The sequence below is a fragment of the Callorhinus ursinus genome, unplaced genomic scaffold (genome assembly GCF_003265705.2).
Source record: "Callorhinus ursinus isolate GAN/ISIS: 27379988/994484 unplaced genomic scaffold, GSC_fseal_2.0 scaffold5, whole genome shotgun sequence".
NCBI classification, from domain to species: domain Eukaryota; kingdom Metazoa; phylum Chordata; class Mammalia; order Carnivora; family Otariidae; genus Callorhinus; species Callorhinus ursinus.
In genome coordinates this window covers 38105503-38118283 of record NW_027397067.1, presented here as the reverse complement: position 1 = coordinate 38118283, position 12781 = coordinate 38105503, and the positions used below count along the sequence as shown (strand labels likewise).

Genomic DNA, 12781 nt, shown 5'->3' with positions numbered 1-12781 from the left:
CTATTGAACTCTTTCTCTGAGCTCCTTCACATATATTACCTAACTTGATTTAAATGGATATGATGGGAATTTAATATGCAACACTAACCAAGTACAATGAAATTCATATCTGTGTAAATTAAATAAAAGATAACATAGCTTAATTAAATGTTAGAGGCTTAATCCAAAATTATGTTTTCATTTTTAATCCTGGTGGCTCATAGGTCAAGACCTTGTACTATTTTAAGAAATTCATCTAAAACTAGGCTGAGAGTAAAGGATTCTGATTGTGCTAGAAAGGCCTGGAATGTGGCAGAAAGTTGTCAGAATATAATACTCAGTGTAATCTTTTCTTTGATGGTAAATTTTACACACTTTACAGTTGATCCCCCGAAATTGTCCTCTAAGAGATTTATTTCAAAACTCCATGTTCACTCATTAATATGTGTTGTTGAGGAAGGAGCACATAATCCCAAAGCTCATGTGAAATGTACCACTATTCTCTGCACATATTGCAGCCATGGTAACGGGAATGAGAGGAAGTAATGTTGTATTTCATGTACTTGACCTATGGTCCTTTTTCTCTTTGGATGGGCGCTTGTGCTATCAGTGTCAAAAATGTCTACTGGAAGGAAAGAGAAGTACTCCCCTCCTCCTGCACCACAAAAAAATAACTAGAGTAAATATTGCTAATGAAAACAGAGCATTTACTGCTTTAAGTAAGCTTACAATAGGAAATCAAAATGATCAATGTACAACAGTGGCTATCAAATGTGGTCTTCAAGGCAGTAATATCAGGATCACCTGGGAACTTGCTAAAAATGGAAAATCATGGCTGGACCCTTGATCTACTGAATCAGGAGCTATTGGGGGTGGGGGTCCAGCACTCTAATTTGACAAACCTTCCACTGAGCTGATGCTAATGCCTGGTGAATTTTGAGACCTGTGTTATTATAACAAACAGAAAAATAACAGTCATGCAGAGATCACAATATATTCAAATTATTTTTGAGCAGTATTCTATAGTACAATCATAAGATAATTGAGTTTGAATGGAATTCAAGAATACATTTGGTCCTAGACTTTGCGTGAAGTCCGGTGATACCTAAACAAAAGAGAACATTTCCATTCTCTTCTGAGGTACAGGGATGGAGAGTCCTCTGTTGCTCTCATTTCCACTTTATACTACTAGATATTGTAAAGATTAGAAAAATCTGGTAGGGTCCAATTATAGCTCAAAGAATGGTGTGCATGAGATAGAAATCAGAGGGGAGGAAACAAAGATGCTAATTATGAACTGTGTTTTATGATATGAGACTCAGTAACTTCCCCCTCATGTCTGACTACAGTCTTTAATCTCTGCAAGAATAGTTAGTAGCCTCATTTTGGAAATGTTCTAAATGGATATAGATTGACTTTTCTAATTTTAATGATTGGCAAAGTGAAATATTAGTGCTCCCAAACTAAGTTTTTGGAGAGCTAATGCAAACTGCACATCATATTAGATTTATTTAATGTATTTGTTTATTTATTTTTTAAAAAGATTTTATTATTTGAGAGAAAGAGAGAGCCTGAGCAGGGAGAGAGGGAGAAGCAAGCTTTCTTCTCAGGAGGGAGCCCAACTGGGGCTTGATCCCAGGACCCTGGGATCATGACCTGAGCTGAAAGCAGATGCTTAACCGCCTGAGCCACCCAGGCATCCCTTAATGTATTTGTTTAAATTAAAACATGAAATATGTTCTTTATTACATCTTTGGAAAACAGAGAAAAAGTAAATGGAAAATAAGTTACTTGTGAAGCCCCTGAGTTAACCAGTGTTAAAGCTTCCCACAGAGTCTTCTGGCCTTTTATCTATGCATTGTGATAAAATTAAGATTGACGAACCATGAGAGACTTTGGACTCTGAGAAACAAACTGAGGGTTCTAGAGGAGAAGGGTGTGGGGGGATGGATTAGCCTGGTGATGGGTATTAAAGAGGGCACGTACTGCCTGGAGCACTGGGTGTTATATGCAAACAATGAATCATGGAACACTACATCAAAAATTAACGATGTAAAGTATGGTGATTAACGTAACATAATAATAATAAAAAAACTAATGATGTAATGTATGGTGATTAACATAATAAAATAAAAAAAATTTAAAAAAGATTCTATGGTACTTGTAATTTTGTACTTTTGGCTTAATTAACCCAGCTTATATATCAGAAATACTTTGTGTCATTAAGAAATCATCATAATCACTGTTTAATGTAATCACATACTATACCAACATACAGATATATCATGATTTATCTATGTCTTTATAATTTGGGGAATTAGAACTATTTCCATTCTTTTCTTTTTTTTGCTATTCAACATAACTCTTTAATAAGCATCTTTGCACATAAGGCTATGTCTAAACTTCTAGTCATTTCCACTGAGTATTTTCCAAAAACTAGAATTATTAGGCCCAAGACCACAAATATTTTAAGGCAGTTGATACTTTTTTTTGCCAGTTTTCTCCCAACAATGCTGTATTAATTTTCTCTACCCACCAGCAGATCCTAAGATCTGTCTCATTTTAGCTTCACGAGCAAGGTTTTCATTTTGTTTTAATTATAAGTAAAATATGTTATTTCTTTGTTACATTAATTTGCATTTATTTCATTACTAATTAAGTAGAACATATATTCCAATGTTCATTCATTGTTTGTATCTGCTCTTTTAAAAATGCCTTGCTCATTCTCTCTACTGTCAGGGACTCAATGCTTTTCTTATTGATTTTATGAACTTTTTCAAGGATTTTTCTCTATTAAGAGTATTGAGATTTGAATCTACATTAAATAACACATTAAATAATAAAAAATGGAAGCAGTCAAATTGAACCCCAGGCAAAATTCAACATAAAGCCTTGTTTATAATTAGCGTCTTCCCCAGAGTGCTCAGTGGACAACCCACTCAGCCTTCTGTGCTCAACTTGAAACAGGGGGTCACCTACAAGGCCCCATCTCCTGCAACCTTTTACCATCGTCCTAGATCTGTCAACTGTGCTCCTCTCTAGCCTAAGCCATCATCAACTATCACCTGGATTACCGCAAGCATCTCCTGATTCCTGGAATTATTTCTGGCTCCAACTTTTTTTTTTTTTAATCTGGTGCCAATTTATGGAAGTCTGATTATGTCCCCTCCCCCTGCTCAGGCTTAAAACCTTGACGTAGACTCAGTACCTACGTATGGGTTGACTTGGTGTCTACCTACTGTCTTTAGTACAAGGCCTGGGTCTCTCTTCTTAAGCTTCATGCAGCAGCACCAGATTTCCCCCTCCTCTCTGGGGTCCACCCATGCAGTTTGAGCTTGAGTTTCTTTGAGTTCCTATAAATCACCATGCTTCTTTGACTGCAGAATTTTTGCCCTTGCTCTTTCCTCTTCCAGGAACATTTATTCATGGCTCGCCTCCCAACCCACCCTTTACCTAGTTAACTTGTGGAGGTCTCAGCTAAAATTTTTTATTAAAACTCCGCGCAGTGCTCTACCCCCAACCATCTAGATTAGGTTCCTTCAATATGTGCGTTCAGATATCTGTGATCCACTCCATTGTAGGACTTTTCTTATTGTAATTATGCATTAATTGCTATGAATTTGATTAATGCTTGTCTTCCTCACTATAGGGGCCAACTTTTTGTCTTCCTGACAAGAGGTGGTTTTACAACTTGGAGCTAGGTTTCCAGGGAAGTGAAACCCCTACCCTCCCAAAGACTGGGAGACAGGGGTGCTATCTTCCTTGATAATTACATTTCAAAGGGATGCCTTTTTGAGAAAGACATTCCTGTCCTGCAAAATTGGCAAGAGACTTTTAAATGATTTACATCTCAAAGGGACAGAGAAAGAATTCACAAGTCTTCTAAAGTAAATACTGGAAGAAAAGAGAAGTCAGAGTTACAGTCAAGAAGTCTGTCTAAATTTAGAGTGGCTGAGGGGAGCATTAAGGCTCTTCGGTCACGCCCCACATGCAAGTTCCCTACCTTCTGCTCCGGGTGCTTGCAGGAGACCACGCCGCTGAAAGAGAGACTCTTCACTTTTATGCTCTCAATTGCACATGACTTATAACTGATGCCCAGTGGGTGTATCACGGTACCTGGAATATTTCAGGGCTTAATAAACATTTGGTGACTTATTCTTCTCTAAGCCTCTTCCAATTTCTCCATTATCATCTAGAGAAGAAAACACAACCTGAGTATTGTAATGTTTTCTCTTTTTAATTAATAAAAAGATTAGTTCCTGGTCCTTATGTTTCACAAGTCTAATGTATCACTCTCTCTACTCTCCTGGGAGGCCAGGGATGGGCTTACTCTGTTTCTTCATCCTTCTTAACTCAATCTAAACACACTCTTCTTTCTCCTCTCCTCATTGTTTTTTGTTATTGTTCCTCTTCCTTTTTTATTTTTCCCCAGTTCTCTTAAACTTTCTTGTTAAGCTTCATCTAGTGAGACTTCTGGAGCTTCTCATCAGAGTAAGATCAGCCCAGGAAGTCCCAGTAGATTTTAAGAAATTCCCAGAGATGAGAGAAAGGAGAGAGGAGGGAGTGGGAGATGATGAAAATGAGAGAGTGAGAGAGGACAGATTATAGTATGCAACTTAAACCATTATCATAAATAATTGAGAAGCAATTGACACCCTTTGTGTTAGAGATAATGCTGGCAGCCTTTTTTAATTTTCACTGTGATGATTAATTTGGATTGACCCATTTATCTGTTCATCTGATTTTTAGCTCAGACTCCAGCTTATTACCATTGTGCAATTACCTTTCTTATCTGGCAATAATATACCAATAAGCAATAATATCCTTGCCTGAAACAATATCCCCATCTCTGAATTCCCTAACAGTTTAGTTTTAATTATTTTATTAAACCTACAACTCACTCTCTTTTATAATAGTTATAGCAATATGCATTTTCTCTTATGAAGACAGGACCTTTATCTTACATACCTTTAAATAAAGCTACATAAATCACCAACAGCACCTCATTTACTCAGTAAATTCCACATTCTCAGGAAATAAAAGAATAATAACATCAGGTAGAAACTTCTGTTTCCTGATCCCAAACCAACTCATTAAATATATTTTCATCTACGTCCTTCCTTCTCTGCTTTCTGATCTCAGTGGAATGGCTGCCATTTCCCTATCCAAGGCTAATTGTGCTCCCCCTGCCTGCCCTGCTTTGAGCTTTTCTGCCTCTCAAAAAGGTAGACATCTCTTCATAATGTATTCCTTCCCTCTCTTTGGTATTTTTACCTTTAACTCTTTACTGGCTTATTAAATATATAAAATACTCAACTCTCTCCTAACTTTAATTAATTAATTTATTTTTGAGAGAGAGAGAGTGAGAGAGAGGGCCCACATGTGAGCAGGGGGTGGGGGAGGAGCAGAGGGAGAAGGAGAGAGAGAACCTTAAGCAGGCTCCATGCTCAGCACAGAGGACAACGTGGGGCTTGATCTCACGACCCTGAGACCTGAGTCAAAATTAAGAGTCGAAGCTTTACCGACAGAGCCACCCAGGTGCCCTTCTCCTAACTTTAAGGGAGAAGAGAAGAAGAGGGAAGAGGAAGGTGGAAGGAGGAAGGGCTCGGGAGCGGAAGGTCTCTACTCCTTAGTACCTTGTACCCACAAAACCTTTTGGTTCTAAAACACAATATCCTTTGTCTTCAGGTTCTTTCTTGTCTGACTACCCTCCCTTACCAACCTCACTGATTTGCTATTTATTCTTGGAGACTCAGACTAAGTCATTTCTTTCCAGAAGTCTTCTTTGATACTTCCAGGTTGAGTTAGGTATCCCTTCACTGTGTCCACATAATAATTTCCATGAGATACTTTTATTGCTGCTTTATTTGTCTGCCTCCTGAACTAGACAACGAGCACCTTAATGACAAAATTATATCCTTCAGTACTGTCTCATTACATGCATGAACAAATGATAAGTACTTCATACACATTTGTTTGTGGCATTATTCCCACATGGTTTGACTTTGAAATAACATAGTATTTCATTTTAATAAAAAGGATATGACTAAATACTACAAGTGTTCATTTCTAGGTTCCCTTTAGAAAACATCAACCTTTTCTAAAAATGTTTTATAACATGTTTATTTTGACAAAAAAATGTAATGTTTCCCTCGTGAAATATTCACACACATATACAGAAATGTCTTCCATATCCCTGTCCTAATTCACTTCTACTCTCCAAAAGAAACCATTGCTAACAGACATACACAGATAGGATAGTTTAAATATGACAGAGGCCAGTTTGGAGTATTTATTTTTTCTTAACAAACAGTATTTTCTTTAGAAACTACTCCTGCCTGAAAATACTATTGCCTGTTGGTTCCCTCCTACTGCATCTTCAATCACTGCCTAAACTATAGCAGTGAGGGCAGTATATCCTGGAGTAGGGAAGCATTCAGTGGGTTGGTACTAGTGCAGTAGCTTCTGTTTTCTCTTTTAAGAAGTAAAAGATAAGAGAGGATCTGCTCCCTTTGGTCTCAGATTGGGTATTTTCTACTCAAAATTATATGTATATATAATATAATCCTTGTATGGTTCACCTTGGTGGTTCTTTAGGATTCCCCGCTTCTTTTCTCTGAATCCCTTTCTCATATCTCTGCCCTCACTGTTCCCTCGAGGGTTTTTTTCTACCTCCTGACTTGTCCTCAGGGTATTGGCTACATCAGGAGGAGCACCCAGATCCTTGCATCGCTGAGTGGTGACTATGTTCTCTACCCTGAAGGCCAGTGCAGAGATCTAGTGATTGTATATTGAAGGAAAAAGCCCTAGGTCTTCTCTTTCTCTCAAAGTGGAGCATCTATAAGTTTTCTCCTGCCAATATTGATTTCATTGTAATGAATAGGGTATCTTCAATGAGTTATTGTAAAAAAAGATACTTTTTTTTTTACACAGTAATATTAAATATTCTCTCCTAATCCAGAGGGAAGGGGTTGAGGGAATGCTGAGGAAAGAAGAAAGAAGGGGAAGAAGGGGTAAGAAAACACACACACACACACACACACACACACACACACACACACACACACTGGGTAAAATGTAAGTAAGTCACATCTTTAGAAATGAAAGATAAGCTTCATGATCATCAACTCTGGGAAATATATTTGACACATATATCTGTCATCACCAAGGAAAATCTATAATAAATAACAAAAGCATGCTAGAAAAGGAGTTCAGATTCCCTTATACCATGGTTCCCTTCCAAAAGCTGAATATTAATAACATAAATGTTTTGTTAAAAGGGAAAAATTCTCTTTAAGCTATGCTAAATTCATTGTGGCCTATAATTAGACATTGGGATTAGTTTTTTAGCTAAAATGCATCAAACACTACAAAAATACCTATTGTGTTTCTGATCCTATGCTAGGCCCTGGTCTTATGAAAAAGTAGGCTCTGCTCTTATAATCTAGGATCATAACGTAGACAGAATAACACATGCAATTCTGACAATTCCATGGCTGACAGATAAAAGGTACAGTTGGGGCACATGGGATGTTTGGGAGGAGAGATTAGATTTCCTAGTCTTCCTAGTGAAGGTATTATTTGAGTTGGTTCTTGAAACAGAATTTCAAAAATAACTTTATTGTGGTATAATTTACCTACCACAAAATCCACTCATTTTTAAGGGTCCAATTCAACAATTTTTAGTAAGATTTCTCAGTAGTACCACCATCACCACAATCCCTTGTGCCCATTTGGGGTTACTTCCCTTTCTCAGCCCCAGTCCATGGCCACCAGTAATCTACTCTTTGTGTTTATAGATTTCCTTCTTCTGGATAGTCCATATGAATGGAATTATGAAATATATAGTCTTTGGTGTCCGGTTTCTGCCACCTAGCACAATGTTTTTGAGGTTACTTCATATTGTAGCATGTATCAGGATTCTGTTCCTTTTCCCTGCTGAAAAGTACTCTATCATATGGATGTATTGTTTTTGTTTATCCTTTCACCAATTGATTGACACTGGGATTGTTTTAGAGTTTGGTTATTGTGAATAACACTGCTTTGAACATTCATGAAAAAAATCTATGTGTTAATATACTGCAGAGGAATTAGGTCAACCATGAAGTTTAAAGGGGGTACAATCCTCCACAAGATGGCCTCCTTTGCCTTATACTTCCTGTGAGTCAGGAAAATCTTCACAGAAGGAAATGTGGTCCAAGGAAAACGATATGGGATTAATTACTAAATAACTATATCCTATTTCCTCTTTGATTTGGATTTAAAAACAAGCTAATTCTACTTTTATCTAGATAAACAATCTCTATATACTTTAGAAGAAAATGTTTAGTCTCACCACAGAACAGAAAAGTCGGAGTAAAATGTAATATAGTTGTACGGAACGGGTTTAAAGTTTAATAGGATATGAAGTTTTAGAGAATCTCATTTTATATATTATGGTAAGTAAAGTAGGTAATACTTCCTGTGGTTCAATAAATCTATAAAGTTAGCTGCAATACAGCAGTGTTTTTAGCTGTAGAACACTTTCAGGCCTCCAGGGGATCATTCAGTGGGATGAAGTTAAAATGAAAGAGTATTCTGTCATAGCGATGTTACCTTAATGCAATTAATCCAGGGTAAACTTATTCTCGTGGTAGGTACATTTACCAGAGGGCTTACAGACCCACAGGAGTAGGACATTTTTCTAAAGCATATTTTATACTAAAACTAAATTGCATAGCTCATGAGTCAGAATGCCCAAACCCCATAAATTCTTAAGATAAAGCATGAAGCTCTAAAGACAATTCATAAATTCAATGGAAACTTTTAGGACTATGTTTCTAAGTTTGAGGGATACATATTCATTCCCCTCTGTTGCTGTTTTTAAGGTCCAAAAATTCTGAGAAACTCTATCCTATATGTCTCTGTTTAACCATTTTGCCTATACCTTCACATTTAAGTGAGGACAGTGGCTTTTCTTCCTCCTGTTGGGTATATGAAGCTCAACTGTTGCAGCACAAAATAGCAGATTTGTGACCTGACTTATTTAGGACAACTTTTTCTAATTCCAAGAAATTAAACTTTGGGCAAAGAAGTCCACTATTTTCACCATGATTAAGGATTTCATTCACACCTGGGAACAGGCTCCTTCTGCAACCTAAGGATGGCCAGGCCTCCTTTCATTGCCTTCCTAAGTATACCAAAAAATACTTCAGATGCCACCCACAACTATGTTCAGCTTTGCAGCATCTAAAAAAAGAAAGAGAAAAAAAAGGCCATAACCTCATAGCTTATGAGGAGATGTGTGGGAGAACCAAGGAGTACACCAAATAAATCACCACAGATCCCTCTTGCTTCTTTCATAAACCCTTCCTAAGAATTCACTCCTTTGTTAGAGTGAACCAGAGTGAACACTTTGAAATGCATGTGCGTTCATCGTATTCATCTCTTGTGATGTTGAAGTTCTGATATTTTGCATTCATTATTTGATTGTGACAGATTTATTGAGTGCATTTTTATGCCAAGCACTATGCTCAGCCCTGGAAATGCAAGCCTATCTTTCCATTCAAGTGAGGACCGTAAGGATCATTTGACTTGGATATTGAAGGTTGCTTGTTGTCCTTAAAAAGGAGAGCACCAGTGGGGTAGTGAGAAGCCGGACTGTAGTAGGTTGGAGCAGATGGGGATTTTTTTCCAGAAAGTTAATTGAGAGGGAAGGTAAGAGATCCAACAGGAGCTAGATGATGGCTTTAGAAAAAGGGCGAGAGCCTGTAGCTCCTCTAACCCTAAGATTAGAGAGACTGAGGCATATGTGTAGTGTTTAGAATAGGAAGTTAGAGTAAGAATAACAGAAAATGTGGGAAAACAATGGAATTAAGGTCAGAAATGTAGGGATTGGGTTTGAAATAAACCTCTGGGTGGGTATGAAGGATAATGCTTTTGTATATTGCAGATGGTCTTCTGGATGATGAGGGTAGATAGGGTAGGGATGTAAGTCTTAATATACAAAGAACTCTAAGATTCAGAAAATTGATTTCTGTTCTCTGTTTTATGTTAGTTGTACAAATGCTTTGTGGAAGAGGTAAAAATCTAAAAAAAAATTAAACAAATGAATAAACAAAAATATGTGTCCTAGACATGTCATTTAAATTATCTGGGCTTTAATTTTCTCAGCTATAAAATTAGGAGCCAGATTAATTTCTAAGATCCCTTGTAATTCCAGAATTCTAGTCAACGGGAATATTAAAAGATGTCAATAAATCATATCCACCTATGGATTTGGAATAGATTTCCTGCTAAAGAAGGTTGATATAAAGACCAACTAACACTACATGTATATGGCCCAAGGACTTGATAAATATGAACCTCTGACATTATTACATCTTATGTTGGGTTATTCTTACTATAATTCTTCCTGTCCAATAACTTTCCATATTCAGATTGCAAATGAGTTGGTAGAGTTAATGTGTTTTAATAGCCTCACGTAAAAGTCACCATGTAAATAATACAAATTATTAATACAATTAGGAATTATAATGCTATTTCTAGATCGGTTACCCAAGTTTATAAGCACCTTTTCCAGGAAATTATAAACACATTATTTAACTATAATTAACCTTGACAGATAGACCTGGCCTCTAGTGGTCCCAGAATGACAAGGAAATTGCCTCAACCTGTTAATATTTAATAGCTATTCACACTGACAAAGCTAGTTCAAAACTCTATTCAATTTGCTGAGACTACCTAGAACAAAAGAATAAAATAAAATGTCTCTTTTTTTTCAGATGGGGAGAAAAAAGTGATTAGTGAAGCCATGAAAGGAAACAAAAACAATTAACATTTTCTTTATCCTTATATTTACCCAAATGGTAGCCCATGATAAAGGCACTCGGCACAGCCTGCAGCATTTTGATACCAAGATTTCTTCTCTTCCCAGCACCTCCAAACCCAGCCTTTCCCACTATTCCCCCTACTTGACCTGTCCTCTCTTACTGTCCAGATCTATTTGCTTCTTTTCCTTTAATTTCTCTGGGCTCTTGCCCATGTACATCTCTTCAATGACCTCAAACTTCTCAATTCTCTCCTCCTGTTCTGCGGCTCCCAGTCACCTAGAGTTCCATCATATATACGGACTACAGTATGCTGCCTCTCAGAGCCAGGTCTAAATTCATGGGACAGAGGGTCTGTTCGGCCCAACACAGGACAGGAATCCAATGGTTCTCTGTCATCACAACTGCCTTAAGGGCAAGCTCATCCAGTCCATATGCAGTTGCCAGATTTTTAACCTCCGAGGATTTAATAAGGAACATGAGGGGAAAAACTTGGAGGGAATGATGAGGACATTTTAGAAAGGCATCATCCATATTGAGTCCAACAAAATAAAGTAAAATAAAAAGAATATAAGAGTTCATTGTAAATTGTCAAATGCTATTTAGAAGAAAGAACACCATTGCTCTAAATGAAGACATGACAAGAATAGCTATACTTTTAGGTCGCTGTCAATTGCATTTCCAAAGATGGTAAGAGATTCTTTTTATAAAATGTTACTGCCAGAACAATTCTTTATTGCTTTTGCAGGAAAATAAGTATGTTCTTTTTTTTATATATATCAAGCTCTGTGTTAGATAGAGGGGAACTAATAACATTAAATCTACCCTTAGGGAACTAGGGTCTGATTAGAAATAACTACAGGTTATAATGTACCCAGGAAAGGGTGGTCATATATTCAATAAATATTTATTATGCATAATTTGTCACCATCTGATATATGTGTGATTTTTATTCTTAATCTCCTCGCATGTGAGCTTCATAAAGGCAGAGCTTTTGTCCATATTGTTCACTTTTATATCATAAGGGCTTAGAAAAGTGCTTAACACAATTAGACACTCAAAAATTTTGGTAAGTCAACAGATGAATGAGTTTTCTTTGAGCTTGGCATGGTCCTTGTGCCGGAGCTATCATTATGAATAAAAGAGACAGAAATTTTGCCTTCAGGGAGCTTGAAATATACCAAGGTAAAGAGACATTAAAGCAATAACTTTACAAATACATAATTGAAGCAAAGTGAAAGGAAGTAATTTACAGTTCCAGCTGAACTTGGAGGACAGCAGATTTAGAAAGGATAGAGAAGAGATGCAGCCTGAGCTGTCTTGAAAGATGACCAAGAATTGCCTAGGCGAAGATTTGGGGAAGTGCTTTTAACACAGAGAAGAACAACATATACAGAGGCTTAGGGTTTTAAATATTCTGGTATGTTCAGGAAACCATAAGAAGTTTGAGTTGGTGGGTCACGAGCAAAGGCACATAGAATGAAATGGCTCAGTGCTGGAGAAACTGGAAGTGGTTCAGGGAGGCTGGAATGGAAGGAACTGGATGAGCAAGACCAGACCAAGTCCAGTTTTAAGTCTCATGGTAATGAGTTTGGACTTTTCCCAAAGGCAATGGAACCCTAATGAAAAGTTTTAAACAAGTGTGTTTTAGAAAGAGCACTTCATTTATATTTATACGTAAAATACCAAAAAAAAAAAGGTGGGGGAGCAATATAAGCCAGATAAGGAAAGTCTTAATCTGAAAGTAGAGGAAAAACAATGATCATATTGGTTGGAAGGAAGGAAGGAAGGGAGGAAAGAAGGAAGGAAGGAAGGGAGGGAGGGAGGGAGGGAGGAAGGGAGGGAGGGAGGGAGGGAGGGAGGAAGGAAGGAAGGGAGGGAGGGAGGGAGGAAGGGAGGGAGGGAGGGAGGAGGGAGGGAGGAAAGAAGGAAGGGAGGGAGGAAGGAAGGAAGGAAAGAAGGAAGGGAGGAAGGGAGGAAAGAAAGAAGGAAGG

At 37.5% G+C, this 12781-nt stretch overlaps 1 long non-coding RNA gene across 3 annotated transcripts in view; it reads right to left on the bottom strand.

Moving 5' to 3' along the window:
• The window catches only part of LOC112823671 (uncharacterized), a 123947-nt gene that overhangs the window by 104957 nt on the left and 6209 nt on the right, over positions 1-12781 (bottom strand). For all 3 annotated transcript variants that reach the window (XR_012378252.1, XR_003208090.2, XR_012378253.1), the window contains exon 2: positions 3983-4171. This is a non-coding gene — a long non-coding RNA (uncharacterized lncRNA). The remainder of the gene's footprint in view (positions 1-3982; positions 4172-12781) is intronic.